Consider the following 15140-nt stretch of genomic DNA (forward strand, 5'->3'; position numbering starts at 1 on the left):
TAGCGATAAATGGACCTTTACCCTTTAAATCAGGGTAAAGGTCACAGGCTAGATTGGTTTGTTTTGATGATGTCAGGATGTTCCTGGTCTGTCACACCTGGGGGAAGGCATATGCAAAACAGTGTTAGGGTCAGTGACATCACAGGTGTCTTTTTTTATCAACATAGACATTTTAGCCAATGCCGTGCAAGATCAATTGCACTTCTATACAGTCCATCGCCTACCGCAAGGCACTACTGTACCTAAGTGCAGTAATCACATTACAGTTACTAATCAAACGCTTACCTCGTTACATGCATACTAGCAAGATAAGTGTAGAGAGAAAAGATCTCCGTTTTAATAGCAGATCCTGTGTCCCATCAGACGGGTCATTTAACTGCACAGCAGAATCAATCATGGTGCCAATATTTAAACTTTGTATTAGCATGAAGAACAGCACTATTAGTCAACACATAGCTTATCAGATAACTAACATCATGCATATAGAACAAGACATCATTTTAACCTCCAAAACACATTGACAAACAAACAATTGACACAAAAACACAGTACCCCCCAGGGCATGCTGGGAACTCCGCCCACTTTCCTCTTCCACGGGTTAAATTTCCCAGAAGGCTTTGCATAACTTTTTACACTCTGTTTTACAATTAAATCAGGCTAAAGAGTGTTAGATATAAATAATATGTATTTTAACACAACATGCAATTCTGGAATATCTGAATATTGGACAAAATTAAATTAAATTAAATGTAAACATAAACCATAAGAGAAACCCACATATAGCGATGGGGTCTATAAATACCCCTTGTAAATACAACGTGTTCTAGTGAAGTGGGCGCAGTGCGTATGTTCGTAATACTGCCCTACAAATCATGACCGCAGTAACTACGCCAACACTGAAACTGAGAAAAATGGCTTTAAAGTTTTTTGACTGTCCAGCCAAATTAGATATAGGTTGAAAAGTGGCAATGCGCTTATTAAATATGTATATGTTAAAGTATTTTTTGGGGGCAAAACAATTATCAATTACTTGACCTATGACCCCAGAAATGCAGATACGGCACTCTGTCTGTGTATTACCTTAAACAGATGTGTAGGTAGTACAAGGGAAAAGCGCAGTAACTACAATCTAATGTGCTTCTCCTGTCTTGTTTTTCATGAGACAATTGTAATCGGTTTTGATTTCGATACCACATCATATCTGTATTTAATTGTTTTATTGTTTACATGTTTAAAAAATTTAAATGGATAAGTAACAGATAAATTCAGGGAATCCTGAAGTCAGTTGATGTAATCTTCACCACTGGTGTTGCTTTTTGGTCATCATTCTGACACAATTAATTAATGAGCACAGTTGTTTTACTATCTTAATTTAGAACAGGTTTTCTTTACAAATCAGATTAGCTTTTCGGATTGATACTTCATACAAGAACATACAGTATATTACGTAGCATATTACAATTATTTTGAATAAAATTAATTACAGACTGAGTCTGAATGCTGATAATTTATGCAGCAATGAAAAAGATTGTCCTGATGAGGTAGGTAGTGATACCAAACAATTATCACTATCTACAGCCAGATTAACACTTCCCAGTGGAGTGGATGATCTCTTCTGGATTATTAGCTAGAAATACAGCATTTACAATTTTAAAGACACTGAAGACTCATTCATTAACAATTTGGACAGCTGTCAGTGCGCTCTCATATTGGGAATTGACTGGATTAACTAAACAGATTGTGCCATTATGAGTGATTGATATGTTGGGCTTTGTTATGGAAAGAGCGGGAAAATTGCAGTAACTACAAAATCCAACCAAAAACCAGTCTGAACCGCAGTAACTACACCTCAAAGTGTAGTTACTGCGTTTATCTCTGTTTAAGTCCAGCTGAAGCTCTGTGAAAGCAAATCAAAGTGCAGTAAGTGTAGTTACTGCAGTTTTGTCTGGTTTTTGGTTGGATTTCGTAGTTACTGCAACTTTTATACTCTGTTTTCTCAAATATAGAGCAAGACTGAACTTAGAAAATTTGTCACATGATAAAACAGATATCTAAAAGTTCAATTTCAATAATAACTCAATTTTGACCAAAATTGTAGTTACTGCGGTTTTGATTTGGAGGGCAGAATAGTCTGCCAGCAATCTGCCAAAAAGCCCCGTCTTCTACAACAAGTTTTTGTTGCGCGGAAGGACAAGAATGTGAAACTGCAAACGCCCTGGACAGAAGCAGCTAGCTACGGTAGCCTAGGACATAAACCTCTCAAAGCATCTGCTGTGGAAACATGCTAACACAAAGCTGGATGCAGACCCAAGCTGAGTCGCCTGCCTCGACCCCAAGCAAGCAGCAAAAGCTTTCTTTTGACCAGGTAACATCAAAATCAGAGATGGACAGGCGTGTTGCCTCCTCCTACATGGTAGAGGAAATGTTGCCAGTTTCAACAGTAGAATGAAATCGCCATTTTTCAGAAACATATTGAGCAAAATACAGATGGCAGGGAATGGACAGCCACCATCAGACAGGAAAAGTTTTGCAACCTACCTTATTAAGATAGAGATTTGTGCTAATATATGGGCATATATGTAAGGATTAATGTTGTATTGTTAACTGGCAAATTACGTGACAATGCATCTCAGGCGATGTTACGGAGTAACGCAAAAGTAATGTAACGAGTAGTGTAACGAATTACTTTCTCCAGGGAGTAATCAAGTAAAGTAAGGCATTACTTTTTTTGAAAGTAATGTGTAATGTGTAATATATTACTTTTTTGAGTAACGGACCCCAACTCTGCCTGCGAGGCAACTCATATGACATTAACCCCCGAGGCACCAGCTCATACCACATTTACCCCCGAGGCTCCAGCTTGTACAACATTATTAGTCTAGCAGCAAGTCCTCAAAAAAGGCTTTAGTTTTTGAGATACCCCTACCCGAGGTAGAACAAATGACAACAATGATTTTTCTTATCTTTAGGGTCTCCCATTAATGAAATTGATTGTTGTCAAAAAAAAATTGGGGGAAAAGATGTTTTTTTGGCTGTTCTTTAGAACTACCCCAATCCCTGAAAAAGAGCCAAATTAGGCCAGTCCGAATAGGGGAAAGGTGACAAAAAAGCCAATAACTTGAGAATGCTCACTCTTTTCCTCATCAGATTTGCTGAGGTATGAACCAGGTGGCTGCCCTACATCACCAAATAGTCAAAAAATGATTTACCTAAAAAGATAATGAATTATAGTCCTGTAAATATAGCTTTAGTTTAGGCGGAAATTGTAATTTGTGGTGATAGGAACATAGGACTCCATCACTTTTCTCTCATTTATCAGAAAAACTGAAATCCCTGAAAAATATACCATTACTGAATTGTCTAGGGTGCTATTGAACACTGACCAGTAGTTGTATGGAGATATCTGGTACAGTTCTATTGCAAATGAGATTTCTTTAGACATAGGCCTACTACCTCTTCACTGAAACAGTCAAATTAGGTCACTGGCATAATAGTCTATAAGTTAAGAATGCTCACTCTGATGGTCATCATATTTGGAGAGGGAAATACCAGGTGGCTGAACTACATCACCAAATAGTCAGAATGTGAGTAACCCAATAAAATAAAGATTATCTAAATTACAAGCCACCTGGAGCGGCTGTAGCTCAGGAGGTAGAGCGGGTCGTCCACTAATCGTTTTGGATCAAAGAGGTCGGTGGTTCAATTCCCACCTCCTCCAGTCTGCATGTCCTTGGTCAAGATACTGAACCCCAAATTCCTCCTGATGGTGTGCCAGCACCCTAACCTGCCGCCATCGGTGGTAAATGGCAAATGGCCTGCATTTATATAGCGCTTTTATCCAAAGCGCTTTACAATCAGTAGATAGTCTACATTCACCCATTCATACACCGATGGCGGCAGGCTGCCACGCAGGCCGGGAGCAAGGAGGGTTAAAGGTGTCTTGCCCAAGGACACATCGACAGCAGCTGGGAGGGAGCGGGGATCGAACCGCCAACCCTTGCGTCATTGGCCGACCCACTCTACCTCCTGAGCTAAAGCCGCCCCGGTGCATGAATAGGTGAATGTACCTACTGATTGTAAAGCGCTTTAAATAAAAGCGCTATATAAATGCAAGCCATTTACCATTACCATAAAACAGAAATAACAAGCTGTAAATATTGGAAGTTTGATTGAAACTGGAACATTAATCCAGTATAATAGTAATCATAATACATAATACACAATCACAAAAACAGACTAGAAAAACGGACTAGAAAACAAAATAACCAAGGCAAAAATAAAACAGAACAGAGAAATAAAAAGTGGCTGCTTATTTGTCCAGGTATATGGACACTTTTTTCACAGCCAAAGTCCAAATATCCAAATATGAAATACAGTATCAGGCCTTTGTTGAACGTATTATGACCCTACCAGATTATTGTGCCAGTGTTTGGGAGTCTGGGGCACATTCACAACCTTATACTCCATTTACTGCAATTGTAAGGATTGCAAAATACTGATGCAAACAAAACTGTCTAAATATTGTTCAGTCTGGAGGCAGCCTGTCTATCTGGAGACGATCATGTTTAATATACTGCATCCTTAGTATCATTGTCCATTTGTCAGATTAAGCTATCACAATGTTAAATTCTTTCCTCTTCTGTGTATCATATTGTAAGCTTTTTCCGAAGTATTTGGATCTTTCATTGTTGCTGCGCATAAGATGTTGGAAGGCCAACAGAGAAGCACTGGCACTTTCCACTCTCTCCACAGTTTGGATCTTTGCAATACAAGTGAGTAATGTCTCTCACTTCTGTAGGTGCTGGGGGTTTCCTAAATAGGACTGGTTGGCTCCATCTCTGGCAATCCATCCCTTGACGATAGGACTCCATAACAGGGGTTTGGGCATGTGACTGTGACACCATATCAGTGTCTGATACATTGCTCTTGCTGTCTACCAGCATGTCATGCACTCACTGGCTGTGACACAACAAGTAGTTTGTACAGAATAGGAAAGACAACAGCATTCACCAAACTCAAGACCCATCTCAGTGAGCTCAAAGATCTGGCCCATTTTGGACTCTGCCAGCTTGGAAGAGTCTTTGCCAGTCGCAAGAGAATTTGCACTTCTGCTTTACGGAAAAAATAAAAAGGAAAATGGACTGATGTGCACAAACTTGGATGAACTGAGGTTCATAATTGCATCAACAACATATGCAGCCTATGCAAATTTGCCACCAACAGAGGATGCATTTGCACAACATGTGCAAAGAGCAATGTATCAGACAGCGATATGGTGTCACAGTCACATGCCCAAACCAATGTTATGGAGTCCTATCGGCAAGGGATGGATTGTCAGAGATGGAGCCATTAAACCAGTCCTATTTAGAAAACCCCCAGCACCTACAGAAGTGAGAGAGATTACTTACTTTTATTGCAAAGATCCAAACTGTTAAAAGAGTGGAAAGTGCCAGTGCCTCTCTGTTGGCCTCCCCTGTACGGAGTTCGGCACCTGCTGTGCAGAATGTCAAAATGTGTCCCCAAACATCTGAGGAACCTGACATTTGACATTCTAGTATCTATATACTTGACCTCTCACTGAAACACATCTTATGTACGCGCAGCAACAATGAAACATCCAAATACTTCGGAAAAAGGTTACAATATGATACACAGAAGAGGATTTTTTTTTACATTGTGATAGCTTAATCTGACAAATGGACAATGATACTAAGGATATATTAAACATGATTGTCTCCAGATAGACAGGCTGCCTACAGACTGAGCAATATTTAGACAGTTTGTTTGCATCAGTCGTTTGCAAGCCTTACAATTGCAGTCCATGGAGTATAAGCTTGTGAATGTGCCCCAGACTCCCAAACACTGGCACAATAATCTGGTACGGTCATAATACGTTCAACAAAGGGCTGATACTGTATTTCATATTTGGATATTTGGACTTTGGCTGTGAAACAAGTGTCCATATGCCAGGTCAAATGAGCAGTTTTTTTTCTAGTCTGTTCTCCTGTTTTTGTTCATGAAATGAAATGAAGCACTGAGATTTGGGGCTACTATAAAACAAATGTATTATGATTAATGTTCCAGTTTCAATAAAACTTCCAATATTTACACCTTGTATTTCTATGTTTTAGAGGCTTGTAATTTAGATCAACTTTATTTTATTGGGTTCCCCACATTCTGACTATTTGGTGATGTAGTTCAGCCACCTCGTATTTCCCTCTCCAAATATGATGATTATCAGAGTGAGCATTCTTAACTTATAGGCCACAGTACCCATCTGACCTCAAACACTATACCGTCCCAACTCCAACATCCCCTTCATCTCCAAAACTCTTGAGAGGGTGGTTGCCGCCCAACTCCAGTCCCACCTCGACTCAAACAACCTCCACAAACCATTTCAATATGATTTCCGCCCTAATCACAGCACTGAAACAGCCCTGTTAAAAATAAATAATGACTTCCTCCGTGCAGCTGACTCTGGAATCCTCACCATCCTCATCCTCCTTGACCTCTGCACTGCTTTCCATACCATCTCCCACCCACTACTTGTGGAGCACCTGGCGAACATTGGAATCACTGGTGTTGCACTTTCCTGGTTTGCATCCTACCTCCCGACAGACAACAGTTTGTCCAACTAGGGAACCACTCGTCCGGGTGTTCTGCCATTTGACCCAGGGGTCAGTATTGGGTCCACTCCTATTCATCACCTACCTCCTCCCCCTGGGTAAAATCCTCCGACACTATGGTGTCCGGTTTCACTGCTACGCCGATGATACCCAGGTCTATATCTCCACCAAACCCACCACCGCTCTTCCTCCCACCTCCCTCACCGCCTGCCTCCAGGACATCAGGAGCTGGATGAGCAGTAACTTCCTGAAGTTAAACGCCAGTAAAACCGAGGCCCTCCTCATCGGCTCCAAAAACATCCTCTCCAAAGCTCAAAACACCACTGCCCCAAACATCATCATTGACGGCTTCCCTGTTCCCTTCTCCACCCAAGTCAAGAGCCTCCACGTCATTCTGGACAGCACCCTTTCCTTTGCACCCCACATAAAAACATCACCCGGTCTGCTTTCTTCCACATCCGCAACATCTCCAGACTCCGCCCATCCCTGTCCCAACACAGCACCAAAGTCCTCATCCTGATCCACGTTACATCCCAGATTAATTACTGCAGCTCTCTTCTCTCTGGCCTACCCACCAAATTGCTCAACAGACTCCAAATGCCTGGATCATCACCCGCACTAAATTATCTGACCACCTCACCCCTGTCCTCATTCAACTCCACTGGCTTCCCATTCACTACCGGATTGACTTCAAAAACCTTCTGCTCACTTACAAAGCCCTACACAACCTAGCACCCACCCATCTCTCTGACCTCCTCCAGGAATACACCCCTTCCCGCTCCCTACGCTCTTCCTCAGCTGGCCTCCTGACTGTCCCGCCTCCCTCGCCTCAGTACCATGGGTGCTAGGGCCTTCAGCTGCTCTGCACCCAGACTCTGGAACTCGTTGCCATCACACATCCAACAGTCTGACTCCATCACCACATTCAAATCCCACCTCAAAACCCACCTGTTCAAATTGGCCTACTACCTTTAATCATATACAGTACTCAATCTGTCATTCGCCTGCCGTGTGTATCTCCTGTCTTTTCTTATATCTACGCTCGTCATATTTTAATGATGCTGGTGTTTGCAATGCTTGTTTTTATGTATGATATTTTAGAATGTCATGTCTCTTTTATGCACTGTACAATGACCTTGGGTGTTTTGAAAGGTGTCACCAAATAAAATGTATTATTATTATGTTTACAGGACTATAATTCATTATCTTTTTAGGTAAATCATTTTTTGACTATTTGGTGATGTAGGGCAGCCACCTGGTTCATACCTCAGCAAATCTGACGAGGAAAAGAGTGAGCATTCCCAAGTTATAGGCTTTTATGCCACTTATTCCCCATTCAGAATAACATACAATAATTTGACTGTTTCAGTGAAGAGGTAGTAGGCCTATGTCTAAAGAAATCTCATTTGCAATAGAACTGTACCAGATATCTCCATACAACTACTGGTCAGTGTTCAATAGCACCCTAGACAATTCAGTAATGGTATATTTTTCAGGGATTTCAGTTTTTCTGATAAATGAGAGAAAAGTGATGGAGTCCCATGTTCCTATCACCACAAAGTACAATTTCCGCCTAAACTAAAGCTATATTTACAGGACTATAAGTCATTATCTTTTTAGGTAAATCATTTTTTGACTATTTGGTGATGTAGGGCAGCCACCTGGTTCATACCTCAGCAAATCTGATGAGGAAAAGAGTGAGCATTCTCAAGTTATTGGCTTTTTTGTCACCTTTCCCCTATTCGGACTGGCCTAATTTGGCTCTTTTTCAGGGATTGGGGTAGTTCTAAAGAACAGCCAAAAAAACATCTTTTCCCGCAATTTTTTTTTTGACAACAATCAATTTCATTAATGGGAGACCCTAAAGATGAGAAAAATCATTGTTGTCATTTGTTCTACCTCGGGTAGGGGTATCTCAAAATCTGAGGGCCCATTCTGCTAGACTATATCCCCAGAGACGCCAACTTATATGACATTAACCCCCGAGGCGCCAGCTCATACCACATTAACCCCCGAGATGCCAGCTCCTACCACATTAACCCTGATGCGCCAGCTCATACAAATTTAACCCCCGAGGCACCAGCTCATACCACATTAACCCCAGAGGCACCACTCATATGAAATTAACCCCGGAGGTGCCAGCTCATACAACATTAACCCCCGAGGCGTCGCTCATATGTAATTAACCCCAGAGGTACCAGCTGATACAACATTATCCCCCGAGGTGCCAGCTCATACAACATTAACCCTCCAGGTACCAGCTCATACAACATTAACCCCCGAGGCGCCGCACATATGAAATTAACCCCAGAGGTGCCAGCTCATATGACATTAACCCCCGAGGCACCAGCTCATATGACATTAACCACTGAGCTACCAGGTCATACAACATTAACCCCCGAGGCGCCAGCTCATATGACATTAACCCCTGAGGTACCAGCTCATACAACATTAACCCCCGAGGTGCCGCTCATATGAAATTAACCCCAGATGTGCCAGCTCATACGACATCAACCCCCGAGGAGCCAGCTCATACGACATTAACCCCCAAGGCGCCAACACACAAACACACAACGGGCCAACAAGAGTCCCACCAAACTAGGCTTGAAGGATGTGTAGCGGCCTGATAATCTAGTTATATTATATTTATACGTATATTATATTAAGCGTAATTGTGCCATGAAAATGAGACTTCATGTCTATGTTATCATTATTATCATATATACTGGTTTTATATAGTGATAAGCAACCAAGTGAAGGATCAAATTGAAGTTACTGTCTTTTTGCTTGGTATGACCCCTTATTATTTTGCAGACAATGCAAAGCCAGAGTAAGGTAACTTCCAAATAAGGGTCAATGGTCAAGTTTGAACTAAAAAAAAGTATGTAGATAAATAACTACATTAAATAAACAAATAATTAACACATTTCCAGTTTTCTTCCTACAATACATTTGGCTGGACAACAACAAAACTTTAAAGTCATTTTTCTCAGTTCTACACTCTGGGGAGTTACCCCCTTTTAGCTTTGCAGGGCAGTATTATAGCGCCACCATCTGGTGGATTGGTGTAATTTTTTTAATCTGAGTAGTGGGTGATGTCGTGAACCTGTGTGGAAAGTTTGGGTGATGGGGAGTGTATGGTTTCCGAGATCCACACACTTTTAGGGCAGGAAAAGAACAAAAGCAAATACACAAAAGTTTAGACATTTATAATTTCAAAACGGTTTCACGTATCCAAAATCCTTTGATAACTTTAGGTCGGGGTAGTCCATAGATGACCCAGAAGAATTTCCGTGTGATTTGGCCAAACGGTCTAGGAGGAGTTTGCAAAAGTAGGTTTTTGATCAAATTCAAAATGGGGGAAAATCTAGGCACACGCAAAGGGGCGGGGCCTATATGGATAGATGCGTATTGATCCAAGGAATCCCTGAGAGGTGAAATTTTGAGTATAGGACACACGGTTCAGAAGATATGGACCATAACGCGAAATGGACTGTTATAGCGCCACCATCTGGCCGATATGGGTCATTTTTTGTTTCCGAGTAGTGAGGCACATTTACAATCTATGTGCCCAGTCTGGGTACGCTGAGCATTACCGTTTCTGCTGTACATACAGTTTTACCGGAGAAGAAGAATAAAAATAAATAAATAAAATAAAATAATCAGAACAGATACAATAGGGATCCACGCATTTCGTGCTTGGACCCCTAAATATAGCCACAAGCGGCGATGACGGGGTCCAAGCATGGTCAGTAAGTGTGTAGTGGTCAGTAAGGGTTTTGGGCTCAGTCAGGGTCTTGTGGCGTTGGGGTCACTCATGGCGTTGGGGTTAGTAAGGGCGTTGTGGTCAGTAGGGCATTGTGGTCAGTAAGGGTGTTGTGGTCAGTCAGGGTGTTGTGGTCAGAAATAGCGTTGTGATCAGTACGGCGTTGTGGTCAGTAAGGGCATTGCGGTCAGTAAGGGTGTAGTCGTCAGGGCATTGTGGTCAGTCAGGGTGTTGTGGTCAGTAAGGGTGTTGTGGTCAGTAAGGTCGTTGTGGTCAGTAAGGGCATTGCGGTCAGTAAGGGTGTAGTCGTCAGGGCATTGTGGTCAGTCAGGGCGTTGTGGTCAGTCAGGGTGTTGTGGTCAGTCAGGGCATTGTGGTCAGTCAGGGCGTTGTGGTCAGTAAGGGTGTTGTGGTCAGTCAGGGCGTTGTGGTCAGTCAGGGTGTTGTGGTCAGTAAGGGCGTTGTGGTCAGTCAGTGCATTGTGGTCAGTAAGGGCATTGGGGTCAGTCATGGCATTGGGGTTAGTAAGGGCGTTGTGGTCAGTAAGGTCGTTGTGGTCAGTAAGGGCGTAGTCGTCAGTCAGGGCCTTCTGGTCAGTCAGGGTGTTGTGGTCAGAAATAGTGTTGTGGTCAGTAGGGCGTTGTGGTCAGTAAGGGCATTGTGATCAGTCAGGGTGTTGTGGTCAGTCAGTGCATTGTGGTCAGTCAGGGTGTTGTGGTCAGTAAGGGTGTTGTGGTCAGTAAGGTCGTTGTGGTCAGTAAGGGCATTGCGGTTAGTAAGGGTGTAGTCGTCAGGGCATTGTGGTCAGTCAGGGCGTTGTGGTCAGTCAGGGTGTTGTGGTCAGTCAGGGCATTGTGGTCAGTCAGGGCATTGTGGTCAGTAAGGGCATTGGGGTCAGTCATGGCATTGGGGTTAGTAAGGGCGTAGTGGTCAGTCAGGGCCTTCTGGTCAGTCAGGGTGTTGTGGTCAGAAATAATGTTGTGGTCAGTAGGGCGTTGTGGTCAGTAAGGGCATTGTTATCAGTCAGGGTGTTGTGGTCAGTCAGGGCATTGTGGTCAGTAAGGGTGTTGTGGTCAGTAAGGGCATTGCGGTCAGTAAGGGTGTAGTCGTCAGGGCATTGTGGTCAGTCAGGGCGTTGTGGTCAGTCAGGGTGTTGTGGTCAGTCAGGGCGTTGTGGTCAGTAAGGGCGTTGTGGTCAGTCAGTGCATTGTGGTCAGTAAGGGCATTGGGGTCAGTCATGGCATTGGGGTTAGTAAGGGCGTTGTGGTCAGTAAGGGCGTAGTCGTCAGGGTGTTGTGGTCAGAAATAGCGTTGTGGTCAGTAGGGCGTTGTGGTCAGTAAGGGCATTGCGGTCAGTAAGGATGTTGTCGTCAGTAAGGGCGTAGTCGTCAGTCAGGGTGTTGTGGTCAGTCAGGGTGTTGTGGTCAGTCAGGGCATTGTGGTCAGTCAGGGTGTTGTGGTCAGTCAGGGCATTGTGGTCAGTCAGGGTGTTGTGGTCAGTCAGGGCATTGTGGTCAGTCAGGGTGTTGTGGTCAGTAAGGCCGTTGTGGTCAGTCAGGGTGTTGTGGTCAGTCAGGGCATTGTGGTCAGTCAGTGCATTGTGGTCAGTAAGGCCGTTGTGGTCAGTCAGGGTGTTGTGGTCAGTAAGGCCGTTGTGTTCAGTCAGGGTGTTGTGGTCAGTAAGGCCGTTGTGGTCAGTCAGGGTGTTGTGGTCAGTCAGGGTGTTGTGGTCAGTAAGGGCATTGTGGTCAGTAAGGCCGTTGTGGTCAGTCAGGGTGTTGTGGTCAGTAAGGCCGTTGTGGTCAGTAAGGCCGTTGTGGTCAGTCAGGGTGTTGTGGTCAGTAAGGGCATTGTGGCCAGTAAGGCCGTTGTGGTCAGTCAGGGTGTTGTGGTCAGTAAGGGCATTGTGGCCAGTAAGGCCGTTGTGGTAAGTCAGGGTGTTGTGGTCAGTAAGGGCATTGTGGTCAGTAAGGCCGTTGTGGTCAGTCAGTGCATTGTGGTCAGTAAGGCCGTTGTGGTCAGTCAGGGTGTTGTGGTCAGTAAGGGCATTGTGGCCAGTAAGGCCGTTGTGGTCAGTCAGTGCATTGTGGTCAGTAAGGCCGTTGTGGTCAGTCAGGGTGTTGTGGTCAGTAAGGGCATTGTGGCCAGTAAGGCCGTTGTGGTCAGTCAGGGTGTTGTGGTCAGTAAGGGCATTGGGGTCAGGTTTCATTCCTCGTTTCACCTAGATTTATTTTCCAGGCCTGGATACCCACGAAAAAAGATGCACCGATCCACTTTTTCAGTTCTGATCTGATTCTGATACCTGAATTTGGATATCTACCGATACCAAAGCTCTTTTCTCTTGTTCTTGAATATACAGGGGGTTACAGTCTATATTTTCTCTGACTAAACAGAGGCTCGTACCAGCACAGCATGAACAACATAGATTTATAAACATACCCTTAATTGCCAAGACTATAAATCTCGTCTTTCTATTTCCACTTAAATGTTCTGTGTGTAAAACTATGACGGTGTCGCTATGTCACTTGAGCAATGGTGAGAACATCTGGTGACATCACTGATGACATCACTCACTGATGACATAATTACTGAGTGCTCCCAGGTCCACTAGTTATTAACTAAATTTAGTTATATACATTTTTTCAGTAGTGCAAACATTTTTGATATCAGTAACAATAACTTGTTTATATAGGCTACCATCACTAGCAGTTTGTTAAAGTTAGAATTAAACATGATTTACTTATTTCGTATTATTTATAGATGTTAGAATCTGATTAGTCCATAATTAGTACTCATATTAGTTCAATATTTATCATTAACTTTTGCTGTCTAAATATGCAGGATTACTAAAATTCTGAATGTTAAATAAGCGTATAGCTCCTACCTGCATAATATTATGAGATCTGAGCTGTATGAGATGAGATGTTGAACAAATGATTGACACCAATCATCAACAAGGAGTGTTCTCACTGATGCACACCCTGTTTTTTCTAACTTCATGAAAACATGTTTTATTACTTTAGTATAATGGAGAATATTGTAGCGGTGTCAGATTAAGAAAAGGCCTGTCAGAAAGAAATTGAAAATGCAGAAGGAAAGGTTAAAGGTTAAGGTTAAGGTTACTTTATTTTGTCTCCCAAGGGAGAAATTTGTCTTGGACACAGACCAGCAGCAAACATACACAGTACAGTGCACTACAAAACATTAACAATATGGCACACAGTGACACGTAAATCCCGTCACTCACCGACGTGATAAATAAGACACCTTAACTCCACCTCAGAGCCTTCTACCCCTCTGTCTGCCTTCCGCAAGGAGTCCATTGAGGAGTGTAATTGACAGAGGGACAAAAGAATACTTGTACCTATTATATTTCCACTTATGGACCCCATACCTCCTGCCTGACGGCAGTAACCTATACTCTGGATGAAGTACATGAGAGGGGTCAGACACAATTTTCTTAGCCTGCCCAATGGTAGACTGCTCAAAAATGACCTGGGGAGTAATGGGAGGTGTAGGCATCCCCATAATCTTCCCTGCCATTTTGACCAATCTAAGAATCTCAGTTTTATACTTTACCGTCAGGTTTCCAAACCAGCTTGTGATACCATACCTTAACATGGACTCTATGCTGGCTCTATAAAAGATTAGCATTATATTTCTGCATACACCAAAGAGTCTAAGCCTACGTAAAAAATGAAGGCGCTGGTGTATTCTTGCACATAGATTTGTCACATGCGGGTGCCAGCTCATTTCACCATCAATCTGGACTCCTAGATATTTGTAGGAGGTGACCTGTTTTATGTCATGACCATGTATACCAATCAGGGTGTGGACCAAAACGGGAAGCCGTTTCCCATCATCTTAAAAGCTGTTCCTCTTTTTATGTTTCAACATGATTATATTGTTCAAGACTGTCTACATCTCCCTGCTGAGGTACCACAAAAGGTTGCCAAAGACTGCACAATAGGTAAACATCATAACCCCCATTAGCACAGCGGATAACCACAACAATTGTGCACGTTTTGAGAAAAGCAGGACACTTCTAACATACGTCGTGAATACCATGAGGTTTATTTTCAGGTGTGGAGGGAATTCAGATTTGACTTCAAATCCCAGATGGCCACCAGTCCCCTGTGTCTATTGTTCATAACGTGCCTCATTTTGGTACCAAATGGTGTGGCAAACTGTGCGTAATGACATATCCAAAAGGAATCTTACTCTGCACTGCACAGCACAGAGATTATGGTGCGCTCAAGTGCAGCGGGGTATTTAGCGCATAAGAGGTGCTTTTTTTTTTTTTTTTTTTCCCCCCGATTTTTTTATCCCATTTTATTAGTGCTCATTTGATTTCTCAATCCTGGTTGCTACTCCATCCTCTGCCGATCTGGGGAGAGCCGAGACTGGCTCCATGCTTCCTCCGAGACATGGGCAGTCAGTCAGCCGCTTCTTTTCACCTGACAGAGGAAGCTTCACCGGTAGGACATAGCACATGGGAGGTTCACGCTATTCCAACCAGTTCCCCTCCCTCTGAACAGGCACCCTTAACGACCAGAGGAGGAACCACACTAGCAACCAGGATATTGCATGTTTTTGTGAAGGGGGTTCCTATATGAAGGAAACCCCCGGGAGGCACGGGGAGAACATGCAAACTCCACACAGAAAGGCCCTTTTGCCGACCCCACCCGGGCGGTGGGCACTCGAGGACATGCGGACGGGCACGCATTCCTTCAGCGTTCACCTCGTCC

This window comes from Poromitra crassiceps (genome assembly GCF_964638095.1).
Source record: "Poromitra crassiceps genome assembly, chromosome: 15".
Classification (NCBI taxonomy): Eukaryota; Metazoa; Chordata; class Actinopteri; order Beryciformes; family Melamphaidae; genus Poromitra; species Poromitra crassiceps.